Genomic DNA, 12,575 nt, shown 5'->3' on the forward strand with positions numbered 1-12,575 from the left:
TATCAAAAGGCTGTTGTGCAGAGCTTGCCATCAACAAAAAATATAATATTAAAGCAACACTCCAATGGGTTGTTCCACTTTGACGAGCATCTCAAAATGCAGCTACAAATAAGTGGTCCGTCTCGAGAAATTCTTGTGACAAAGCAAAGGGGATCGGCGGATGGAAAACCTATGAGTTTAGTACTAGACCTGTAATAATCACTTATAGTGAAGGTGAAACATGTAATGAAAATGGCCTATGAGCTTTGAGAATAGCGGAATCAAGAGAATTAGAGTGAGCATTTTTGTGAGAATACTTTGAGAACATTGAGGGTGAACTTAATTAGCGGTAACAACATAATCATAATACTTAATTAACTTGGCATGAACAATACTTTTGCAAGAGAGAGAGAGAGAGAGAGAGAGAGAGAGAGAGTTTAGAGAACTTAACAACATTTGAGGATTGGATTTATGTGGAGGCGGTTGCCCCTCCAATAGGCTTTTGTATTATAGATTCTCCCATCAACAGAGACTTGGTACAATACAATCTTTGTGTTCTTGTGACGTGGGCGATGCAATGAAGATGGAAAGCTTCATGCATCACGAGCATGACATAGACTTGTAAAAAGCATTAACCATCCCCGGCCTCAGTCCGAAGGCCTCAAACACCTTCAAAGGTGGAGAGAGCTAGCGGGGAATGAGGGTAGGAAAGAGGAAGAAGAAACATTCATAGGAGAGAGAAATTGCTCCTCACTTATCATCACTCTTCTTGCTTAGTATACATAATAGCGTAGTAAGGAAGACGGAGAAGATGGAAAGCTTAAGCATTGGAGCATGGCTCTTGGTTGGATTTGCATTCCATATCCAAGAGTGTTGGTGTAGTCTCTCAACTTCTCTACAAGCTTGGAGAAAGAGATGGAGCTCTTGCACTTAGCAACTCACACAATGAGTGTGTGTGTGTGTGTGTGTGTGTGTGTGTGTGTGTGTGTGTGTGTGTGTGTGTGTGGGGCGAGGGGAGGGGGGGCGGGGGGGGAGTATACCCCCCAAGCTAGCCATCTCCTTGCTTTGGTCGACCCCCCCTTCTAGCACTATCTTGCACTTGACTGGACCTCCTCAAGCTTGGCCAATCACATGCTTAGCGCATATCAAGCAACAAGCGTAGCCTTGGGACAAGTGTCTCCCTTTCCCCTTTGAGAGAGATGACTTGATAAATGTATAAACAATAAATTAAATTAACTAACACTACAAGAGGCTATTCATATTAGCGATGCTCACACAGCGACGCTCAAAAAAAAATTCCCGACGTCACTATGAGCGTCGCAAATTTACAAAGAAATTTGCGACGCTCATAGCGACGTCGGCTGGGCTAAAAAAATAACCGAGCACGCCCAAAAACTAAGATCTCAGATCTGAGTTTTTCGGCGCCCTCAAGCAAGGAGCAGGTAACGCTCTCCCTCTCTCTCTCTCTCTCTCTCTCTCTCTCTCTCTCTCTTTTTCTTCTCCACACACACACACACGAGGAGAGGAAGGAGAGCCAGGTATGCTCCTTCCCTCTCCTCATTCTCATGTTCCCTTCCCCTCTTTCTCTCTCCCTCTCTCTCTCTCTCACACACACACATACACACACACACATAGTGTTTTTGAGAGAGAGAGAGAGAGAGAGAGTACAAACAAAAACAAAAACGCACACACACATACATAAACAAAGAATGCACACACACATTGAGAGAGGAAAAGAGAGAGAGAGCATGCATAAACAAAAAACGCACACATTGAGAGAGGAAAAGAGAGAGAGAACATGCATAAACAAAAAACGCACACATTGAGAGAGGAAAAGAGAGAGAAAACATGCATACGATCCAAAAAAACGCACACACATTGAGAGAGAAAGAGAGAGAAACTAATTTAACGTCGCAGGAAACTAATTAAAATTAAAAGACCTAAAGATCTAGCCGACGAGGAGTTGAACTCAAGACCTATTATTCAAGAGGGAAATGGCATAATCAATCTATCATACTTGGCATGGGTGATAGAAAGGTTATACCATTTATCTCTTTTTATTGGCACACACATCCACACACGCGCACACACACAAGAAGAAGAGAGTTATAACGTCGTAGGAAACTATCTTAAAAGACGTTAAAGATTAGGTTATATGTAGACTTACATTAAATAGCACCATGGATTTTCACAGGAGCCCAAGAACGCAAAGTAAAAGAGACCATTCGATCTTTGCGGACCCCCACTGGCGTAATGCACTCGCTCCGAACTTGTTTTACTAAAGAAGGAAAGCTTACCGGTTTGAAGTCACACGATTGGCATAAAATGTGTCAGGTACGTTCATAGTGGACTTTAATATCATTGCATAAAATGTGGACTTTAATATCATTGCTGCACATACTTTACAGTTTATTTTACCAGTTGCCATTGAGGGATGTTTGTCTCTCGACATCCGTAACACAATCTACAAACTTGCAAAGCTGGTGCAATGGATCTCACAAAAGGAGATCAACGTAGACTCCATACCATTCGCCAAACTAAATGCTGCGGAGCTTGTGTGCATGTTTGAGAAACATTTTCCTACTACAATGCTAACCATTCAGGTGCATCTTCTTGTTCACATAGTTGATGAGGTGGAAATAGCTGGCACAGTTCATTCCAGATGGATGTTCTTCTTAGAACATTTCATGAAAACGCTTAAGGGATATGTGCGTCAAAAGGCATGTCCGGAGGGTAGCATGGCAGAAGGTTGGTTGGTATCAGAGTCCCTAGTGTACATTGGAGAGTGGCTAGACGGATTTGAAAAAGCCCGGGACACGCTATGGCGAACCATAGATGATGAGCGCATATCTGGGATTGTCATGTGCAATCTCGGTGTTGAGAAGAAGATGACGGAAGATCTAGAGGCTAAAATCAACCGATTTTGCATGCTTCACGATCCAGTGATGCAAAAGTGGATTTCACAATATGAGGATGCAAAGCAAGAGCGACAAAGGGCACGAATCGAGTGGAGACGGGGAAGACGACCACCGATGCACTATCCAGCGGTTCTGGAGAGCCTACCAACCTTCATGAGCTTAAGATGGTTGCACAACCAATGTAAAAGCGCACAACAATGTGGTGACGAAGTGACTGAGGAAGAGTGGGAGTACTCTCGGGGTTGCGCGATCAAGGTAAGTTTGCAATGTACGACTAGCAAGTGACTTTATTTATAAACGTTTGAACGTCCACTCATAATCTTTGTTCGTTGTAGTATAAGTCATACACAGCAGCATGGTGTAAAGGTCGACATTTTAGGGTGGAACGAATCGACAAAAAGCGTTTTACTCAAGATTGTGGAATCATGGCAAAATTTGAACAGTCTAGTCGACGACGTTCCTCTGATGCAGATCCTGTGGTGGCGGAACTCACTTACTTCGGCACGCTGCAAGAGATTTTGAGGATCGATTACAGAGGATTTTTTGTCGACTTGTTCGACGTGCAATGGTTCAAGATAATCATGGAGGGTCGCAACGCTACTGTGCGTAGAGGAGAGTCTGGTTTTCTTGAGGTGGATTCTACTAAGAAATGGACTGACCTAAGAGACACTTTCGTACTACCCGAGCATTGTGAACAAGTAAGTATGTAAATAGTTAACATCCCCCTTTTACAAGTTATGTGCTTGAAAGCTCTCATGTAAGTTATGTGGCTCTGGCAGGTAATATTTCATCCTACAAAGTCTACATCAAACTGGTGGTACGTCATAGAGGTAGCCCCTCGTAGTGCAAGGACATATGAAGGCTACCATGTGCCAATCACAACGGCATCAATGGAGGAGATCAGAGAAGATGCTCAATCAGAAGCCGCTGCGGTGGTGCCAGACGAGCATCAAGATGCTACTACTCTATATGGGGTGCATGCAGAGGAGCTACAAAATGAAACAGAGGATATGTGTTTAAACGGAGAGCTCTATATAGATATAGGAAGTTATGCTGAGTTATGCGAGGATGAGAGAGAGATCTCTTAAAGCCACAAATATTGTATTTGAACAATTTTGCTCCGTGTTGTAAAAGCTCTGGCTCTCTAAGTACCTTCCATGGTGTATAACGCTCTTTTCTACTCGCGCTCACATCTTTTGATTGAAAATTCTGAGTTTTCGACTTGCCTCTTCTATCACTCAATTCATTGCGTCATTGTATTTATATGCGTCATTACGTCATTGTATTTAATGGTCTTTGCGTCATTGTCTACTCTATTCATTCAATATTAAGTTTAAATATTCGTGTGTTTAATGCAGGTATGGATGATGAGGAGTTTCTTTCTTCTTTGTCACCGCAGCAGAGACAGTGGTACGTGGAGCCTCATCGCTCTGGCGCATCATCGCGCGTTCCTACTCCATCCGCATCTCCCTCTCTTTCGGAGCATTCGGCGCGCTCCGAAGCTTCGGCGTCGACGAGACGAGCTTCACACTCGTCTAGACACGGCTCTCTAGTGGTGGCGGTGGCGGTTGTTGTGGGGATTCCGCCACCGATGCCTCCACACCGCCTCGTGTTCGACAATGCTCTTTACCCTCCCCTTCTTTGCCCGCCCCCACACCAGCCACAGCATCGCCATCTACGCCAGGTTTTGCACGGCTGACTGTTCCTAGAAGCTACACACCTCTACCTACTCCGCCAGGAGCCACCCCACTCGACACTCCTCGCTTCGGGGCCCAGACGCCGGTGGAGACACCTGACGTCCGTACCCCCATCGACACGCCGCTAGAGACCCCTGCCGGGACACCCAGGTTCACGCGTCACCGGCCAGAGGGCTTGTCTTACTCCATCGACTTCAGCGACGGCATCATCATGGATGATGACGGCAAGAAGGTGATCTCGCGCATGCGTGGTCTTTGCTCTCAGCTGGTTAGACACTACATACTAAACAAATGGAGTGAAGTACCAAGTGATTTAAAAAACAGAGTCATCAGCATACTTCATGATGAGTTTCCCGTTCCAACACGGGATCAGCGCTTCAATGAAGACCTGATGAAGATTCGAATGCGCGAATACTGCAAACACAAGCGTTCTGAAGTGCAAAAAGCAATCAAGAATGGGTGGAACAGGCCAGATTGGCTGGCCAAAGAAGATTGGAAGAATGCGAAGAAAGCAGCGCGCGAGAATCCCGACAAGTGGAAGCAACAAAAGGATGCAGCCAGAGCGCGAGTAGAGGCAGGGAGCTCGCACCACTTGGGGAGCGGTGGATGGGCATCATTTGAGGCCTATTTTGTAAGTGTTTTCACATTGCTCTTTATGTTCGATAGTTTAGGGTTTATGAGTTTTTTAATCCTAACATAATGAAATCTTTGTATGTTTTGACAGTGGTCGATGACAGGACGTGATCCCACACCGTACGAGCGCGAGTACGCAGGCAAGAAGGGCTTAAACGCCCTGATGGACATTCTCAGTTCTCGCGGCGGCATGGTTAGTATTAGGGTTTACTCTTTTTTATTTTTTGTATTGTTTTATAAATGTCGTTATATGTTTATACTTACTGAAAGCTGTCTTATTGTCTTTTTTTGCAGAATCCGACAGATACGCCGCTTGGACGCGATGAGACGTCTGACTAGACGACGTCAGTTTAGCCGTAGCTAGATAGCATTAGTTTAGGGTTTCTCATAGCTTATGTATCATGAGACGGATTTTATACGTCTTTTTGAACCATGTATATTATTACATTTTTCACCGCAGTTCCTTTTGCCAATCAATTCTTTATGCCTATGATGTTGTACAATTGTCATTATTACATTTGCCAATCAATTCATTTTGCCTATGATGTGTACAATTGTCAATTTTGCAAACAATACGTCTTGTGGGTGACTATTTTGGGTCTATTATCTACTCTTGCACTTTTTTTAAAAAGTGAATCAAGTACAATATGGTTGATGGGTGGTAGGGCATTCAATGCCCTGCCACCAAAAAAAAATTCTCTCGAGCGTCGCTATAACCGTCGCTATTTATGGCTCTGTAGCGTCGCTATAGTCTTCAGTGTAAACGTCGCTATAACCGTTGCTATGAGCGTCGCTATGAGCATCTCTATATAGAGACGCATATAGCGACGCTCTCGTAGCGACGGTTTTAGCGACGTCGGGGGTTATAAAAACCCAGTGTATTTCCGTCGCTAACAGCGTCACAAGAGCACACAACCTCTTGTAGTGTAAATTATCATTGGACCCCTTGGGAGGCCAACCCATATGCTTTAGGCACACTATGAGGGCAGCATGAAGAAGAGCTTGACAAGTGTCCTAATTGCTTTCTTTGTACCAAGCTTTCCTTGTGTGAGGGTGTGTGTGTTATCTTTCTAGCTCCTACAAAGAGGGCTCGTCCCCTCATGAGTAGGGATATTCTTTGACTTTTTGAGCACCTTAATCCCTCAAGCACCTTAGTCATGGAGCACCTTAGCACCTTGGTCATTAAGCACCTCAAGCACCTTAGTCAGCAAGCACAACAAGCACCTCAAGCTCCTTAGTCAACAAGTACGACAAGCACCTCAAGCTAAAATTTTGACCTACACCCTATCTGTTTAAGGGGGGGTTTACTGACCTAGCACCAGGTTGTGGGGTATACCAAAAAGAGACCAAAAACCCTTGACTGTGAGCACACCTAAAACTCACGATTCATGAGTATATCACAAACTCAAGGTTCAGAGTCTACCTAAAACACTATGTCATGAGAGTGGAATGTGGTTTGGGCTTGAGGGGGGGATTGTTGGGTTTCCAAGCCCTTGACCATAGAAAACACCCCTAGTTATTCAACTGATAGGCACCACTCCTTTAGTGTAGTGTGCATGGAATCTTGCATGTCAAGGCAACACACATATTTATGTGAAGGTTTTTATTAAGAAGAATATAGCATGTCCTTTTTTAAAATTTGTGAGTCAACTTGCTCTCTCTCTCGTTCATCTCCTCTCTCACTTCTGCACTCTCCCTTGCTGCCATGGCCTGCCCACAATGGCATCCTCCATAGGCCCCAGGCCCTATAGGTTATACCCATTCATGAGGGCATTATCTCTTGCCAATTTCCTTATTTCCTCAATGAAGTTATAATCAATCATTTCAGCGGTCTCAAAATAGCAATATCTCCTAGGTGAGTATGCATGCTGAAAAGATGCAGCACACTTTGAAAGTTCTTAAATTCTTCACCAATCCTATTCTAGATATGAACTATACATACATGCATTTGTGTATTTGTGTTTGCATCAAAGACAACATGCAAAGATTAAACATGGCAAGCATTAACTATCTCATAAGTAATACAACCACAATTCGCTTAGTTTATACTCAAGTTTATAATTCTTTTGTAATGCACATGATATTTCTTAGGCAATGTAGAGTTAAAGCTAGGGAAATCAATATTTCTATGTACATAAACTACGATGTAGATAAGGGATGTTCCTAAAAGAGGATTTGTGAGTACACACACATAGTAATGCATGACATTAAAAATTATGTGAATGCTATTATATATATGAAATACAAGCATGAACACAATATACATATACATCCATGGGAAAATGGACTGACATATGGGTTTATAGCCAATAGGCAAAGTCAAAGCTAGGTAGATAAGAGAGAGGATTAATACTACATAGATTGATAGATAGAGGAACATATCAAGAATTGGATTGTTGAGTCTATTGAAAGAAAAGGTGGATGGAAAAGCATACGAACACATATGTAGGTAAATCGAGCACCCCTGTAATCACAGTGTCCTTCGTATTTTTGTAGATGGTGATTTTGCAAGATGGTTAGAGATTTGGCTACTACAATTAAAAGAGGTAGATAACACAAGAAGCAGAGGAAGGCTCTCTCTCTCTCTCTCTCTCTCTCTCTCTCTCTCTCTCTCTCTCTCTCTCTCTCTCTCTCTCCCCCCCCCTTATTTAGACATAGCAAGCATGAAGGACTAAAGGCCTTTAAGCAAAGGATTCCGAATGAGACTACCTACTATATAATGAGACGAGAAGAGAAAAGAAGGAACTACAGGTCCAAGTAGGAGCAGTTAGGACCAACAAGGTAGACATGGAAGGGGAAGTTGGACCAACTACATGAGGAAGAAAGGTGGAGGACGAGGAAGAGGGAGAGCTAGTGACAAAGGAAAAAATGTAGTAATCATGCCTTTAGGGAAGAAAGTGGGATGAGAGAAAGACTTATCAAATCATGGATGTGAGTGGAAGGAATGGTAGACAAGATCGGTGTGGCTCTTGTATCTGGTTGCAACCCTTGCTTATACAAAAAATGTATTATGTTCTTCTAGAGTGTTGTATGTTTAGATATCCACTTACATGTATATTCCTCGTATTGAAAGTTTTTCCATAGTTGAATATTGTCTCCTTGTCCTTAGTAACATTAGTCTAAATCATTGTGGGTTAAGAACTACACTTACATGCATCTTCTTGGTTTTAAAAGTTTGTCGACATTTGAATGTTGCCTCCTTGTCCTAAGTAGCATTAGTGCTCGATTTTTGCTTATCGATAGAGAGGTGATCATGTTTTTTAAAGGCTTTACCATGAAGTATTGTTTCAAAGATCTGTTTTTTGACAAAAAGCATGGAATGTTGGTCTAAATGGATGTACACTACATGCATTTGAAATGTAAGACTCTAGGTGAGTTCTTAATATCCCTTAAACTTCGTATTTAATTTACGTATAGACATGCACACTCATTTTATGCTTGAAGGGTTCTCTTCTCAAGAAGTCGTAGATGGAAAATGAGAAGCCATGCCTTCACTCATTCTTCCCTTTGGGAATTTGAGAGAGAGAGAGAGAGAGAGAGAGAGAGAGAGAGAGAGAGACCAATGATGGGGCGTTTTACTCATAGTAATTTCATGAGAACACATATTTTACTATATTGGAACTTCATTTTTTTAAAACCATCTACTTGCTCTTAATGACTAGATATCAAATTTGTAGCAACTATTACTATGTAAGAAATGTTACAACCTATGACTTACTATATATCACTTACACTAAATTACTAGAGAGCAAATGTGTAGCAATTATTACTATGTAGGAAATGTTACAGCCCATGCCTTACTATATAGTAATCACAAAGCAGCTCCATTTTGCTAGATCCATCTAGCAAGAACATTAGATTACTATATAGCAAGCTTGTACGAAACATGATTTTACTAGTTCCATCTAGCAACTACATAGCAAGGCCTCACTTTTGCTAGTTGCATATACTATATTTGCTATAGGTTCGCTAGTTCAATCTAGCAAATCAATGAAATGGGATGATATTTACTAGGTGGCAATTGGTCTAAATCTCCTTGTGCTGCAGTTGTTTGATATGCAGATTGACCAGTTTTTAGCAAATCAATCGTTTCGTCTCAAAGAGAGAGAGAGAGAGAGAGAGAGAGAGAGAGAAACGTACGTAAGAGGAATTGTCACGCAGATGCCCGCATGTGGCACGTCTAGGGCCCAGGCTAGTGAAAGGTTAAGTGTAGTTCGTTAAAACCTGAACAAAAGTGGGTTATATAGGTTTTTTGATGATCACAATCCCTGTGCAACGTCCATTTGCATCAGCCATGGGCAGCGACCAAGCACCAACACTAGTGATACATGGTTCTATTGCTACAACTCATACATGTGTGCACACAGTATATAGTGGATACAAAGCCCTCTCCTATTAATGGTTTACTAGCTTGCGCGACCCGCCTACCGGCGGGTCTCGCTCGCTCTTACCATGACACACATGGTTCTTACAAAGCGTGAATTTTTATTCTTCTAAAAACTTGTGTAAGGTTTGGATCTGCTTACAAAAAAATGTATGTGGATAGACACTCTCACTTCGCATCTGCTAAAAAATGCCCAAAGCTCCTTGGTCCTGCCCAAGTTGGGCATATCTTGCAATCAATGCATTCCAAGAGATGACATCCCAGACAGTAAGACCCTCAAGCACTTTTGGTGATTTATTAAGTGCACCACATTTGGCATACATGTCGACCAAGGTAGTGCCAAGCACAACGTCACCTAAAAATGGGACCCGAATTTTTTTCTTTGTCGCGTTTACTCCATGGTGAGCAAAAACACTCAAGACTTGTTTCCCGGCTTGGCGACCTCTTGAGCTACACGCTGCATCCTTCCAACCTCAGAATTCCGCAACATATCTTGAGATTTTGCCCTGGTATTTTCAATGTCCTTAATGTGGATCTTTTACCTTGGAGCTCTTTCGCCCTATCAGATAGGAAGCTCTTATTTGTGCCGCCTCTCTCTCTCTCTCTCTCTCTCTCTCTCTCTCTCTCTCTCTCTCTCTCTCTCTCTCTCTCTCTCTCTCTTCCTTCACGGAGGCACCCTGGACCATAAGCGACTGCCCCTTTTTCTGTCTCCTAGAGTAATTTTTGTGTTGCCTCTCTCTCTCTCTCTCTCTCTCTCTCTCTCTCTCTCTCTCTCTCTCTCTCTCTCTCTTTGTGGAGTCTCTTTCTCTCTCTCTCTAAGCGGGTTGATCACCATGGGTTGCAAGCCAACTGCCTCTCTCTTCGCATAACGGAGGAGGAGGACTGAGGAAGACAACATTGACAAAAGCGATGCCATACAGATTCGCTCCCCCGTGGACTCTCTCCCTCCCATCTCTGATCTCTCATCTTTCTCTGTCGCCAACGCTGGCTGGGTACGCATGTTTGAGCATTGAGCCTTGAAGGCTGCGGGTGACTGTAGTACCGGGGGAGAGAGAGAGAGAGAGAGAGAGAGAGAGAGAGAGAGAGAGAGAGAGAGAGAGAGAGAGAGAGAGAGAGAGAGAGAGAGAGAGAGAGAGGCAGACACTGCTCCTTGCGCACTTGCTGAATGCAAGCACACACACACACACACAGAATTCCTTGATGTGTCGTCACCACTATCGTGCAAAGAGAATGAGCATGCATTTAATGGCGAATAGATAGTATAGTAGCGTGTTGCATGTCTCTCTCTCTCTCTCTCTCTCTCTCTCTCTCTCTCTCTCTCTCTCTCTCTCTCTCTCTCTCTCTCTCTCTCTCTCTCTCTCTCTCTCTCTATGCACGCACTGTCCTCAATGTTGCTGGAGTTGTAGGGTGGATGAAGCAAATTGCACCACGTGGCCCCTTGAATGTCTATCTGCTTAATATATAGTATAGATGAGTGAAATTTGTTGTTCTCTCTCATAAAATGATTCAAAATAAATAAAATATAAATTTTTAAAAATGTTGTAAATGCAAAAATAAATAAATTCTCTTGCAAGATCCGTCGTCAAGCTCTCCGAGTCGTCGCCATCCACAAATGACAAACTCTCTCTCTCTCTCTCTCTCTCTCTCTCTCTCTCTCTCTCTCTCTCTCTCTCTCTCTCTCTCTCTCTCTCTCTAAAGACCCTCAATGATGAAAATCCATGCATTGTATATAACAATGAGAAACTTGAAGTGGTAGATCACTTCAAGTACCTTGGCCTTGAGGTTCCATCCAATCATAAATGGAAGGATTGTGCAATGCGTCGCTTGGAAGCCGGAAAGAGGGCCTATTATGCATTTGAGAACATGTGCAATGCAGGAGAGATCAAGTGTTGGGCTCTCAAAAAGTACCTCTTTGACACATTGGTGACACCGGTGCTTCTTTATGGAGTGGAGGTGTGGGGTGGAAGCATCGGGAAGTCTACTTGGAAAGAGTTTGAGAATGTCCAAAAGCGTTTTCTCACCAACTTTCTCCAAGTCAAGACACAAACACCCTACATGCTCTTACTTCTTGAGTCCGGATTGCTTCCTGTTGAGGTCTTGGGCATGCAAAGGGTTGTGGAGTACATGCGTAAGACACAACGTAGCCCTTTGCATCGACTTCCTAGAATCGCATATGAAGCAAGTCAAATGGTTCAAAAGACATGCAAGAGCAAAATACTAAGTTCGGGGTGGATGCTTGATATCAAGAAATGGTTTGGAAGATGGGATGCATGTCACTTGGTCAAGGATGCGTCGATCGACTCCCAAGTTAATGAGGCCTTCTTACAACGCCAATGTATCACGGCTTGGGAGAAATCCGGAGGTTCTCGCTTCAGCCATTACACCACACACGTTGCCCCAAACTACAAATCTCTCTTCTTCTCGGAACGAGGTAACCGAACCCATTCCTACATCCTTGAGCCCATCCCGTTGAGTGCGATCCGCACCATTGCCTCCATTCGTCCTAGCTCCCATTCTCTACGATGTGAGACAGGACGTTGGGGCACTGGCGAGGAGTGTCATCGACTTTGCACCTTATGCCCTCGTCAAGTGCGAGAGAGTGAGTACCACACACTAGTTGAGTGCTCAGCTTTTGACCACATTAGGTCCTCTTTTCCCCATATATTCAGCCATGATCTCTCCCTACATACCTTCCTCTCCCAACCACGATGTGGACTCTCTATTGCGACGCTCATTTTAGCCATTTTTGAGCATCGAGAGTCACTTATGAACTCCACTCACACCACGTGACATGTTCATTTGGTCCCATAGGTCATATTTGACCTCCCAGGACGATAATAGAACTATCTATCTATCTATCTCTCTCTCCATCCATTGCTTGAGTGCTCGACAGTCTCTATCGCCCCTCCCCCTAGTTGCTGCAAGCCGGTGGCATGTCCCTGTTCTTGTTGAGCGACCAATTGG

Source organism: Adiantum capillus-veneris, chromosome 5, assembly GCF_014529385.1.
Source record: "Adiantum capillus-veneris isolate H3 chromosome 5, ASM1452938v2, whole genome shotgun sequence".
NCBI classification, from domain to species: Eukaryota; Viridiplantae; Streptophyta; class Polypodiopsida; order Polypodiales; family Pteridaceae; genus Adiantum; species Adiantum capillus-veneris.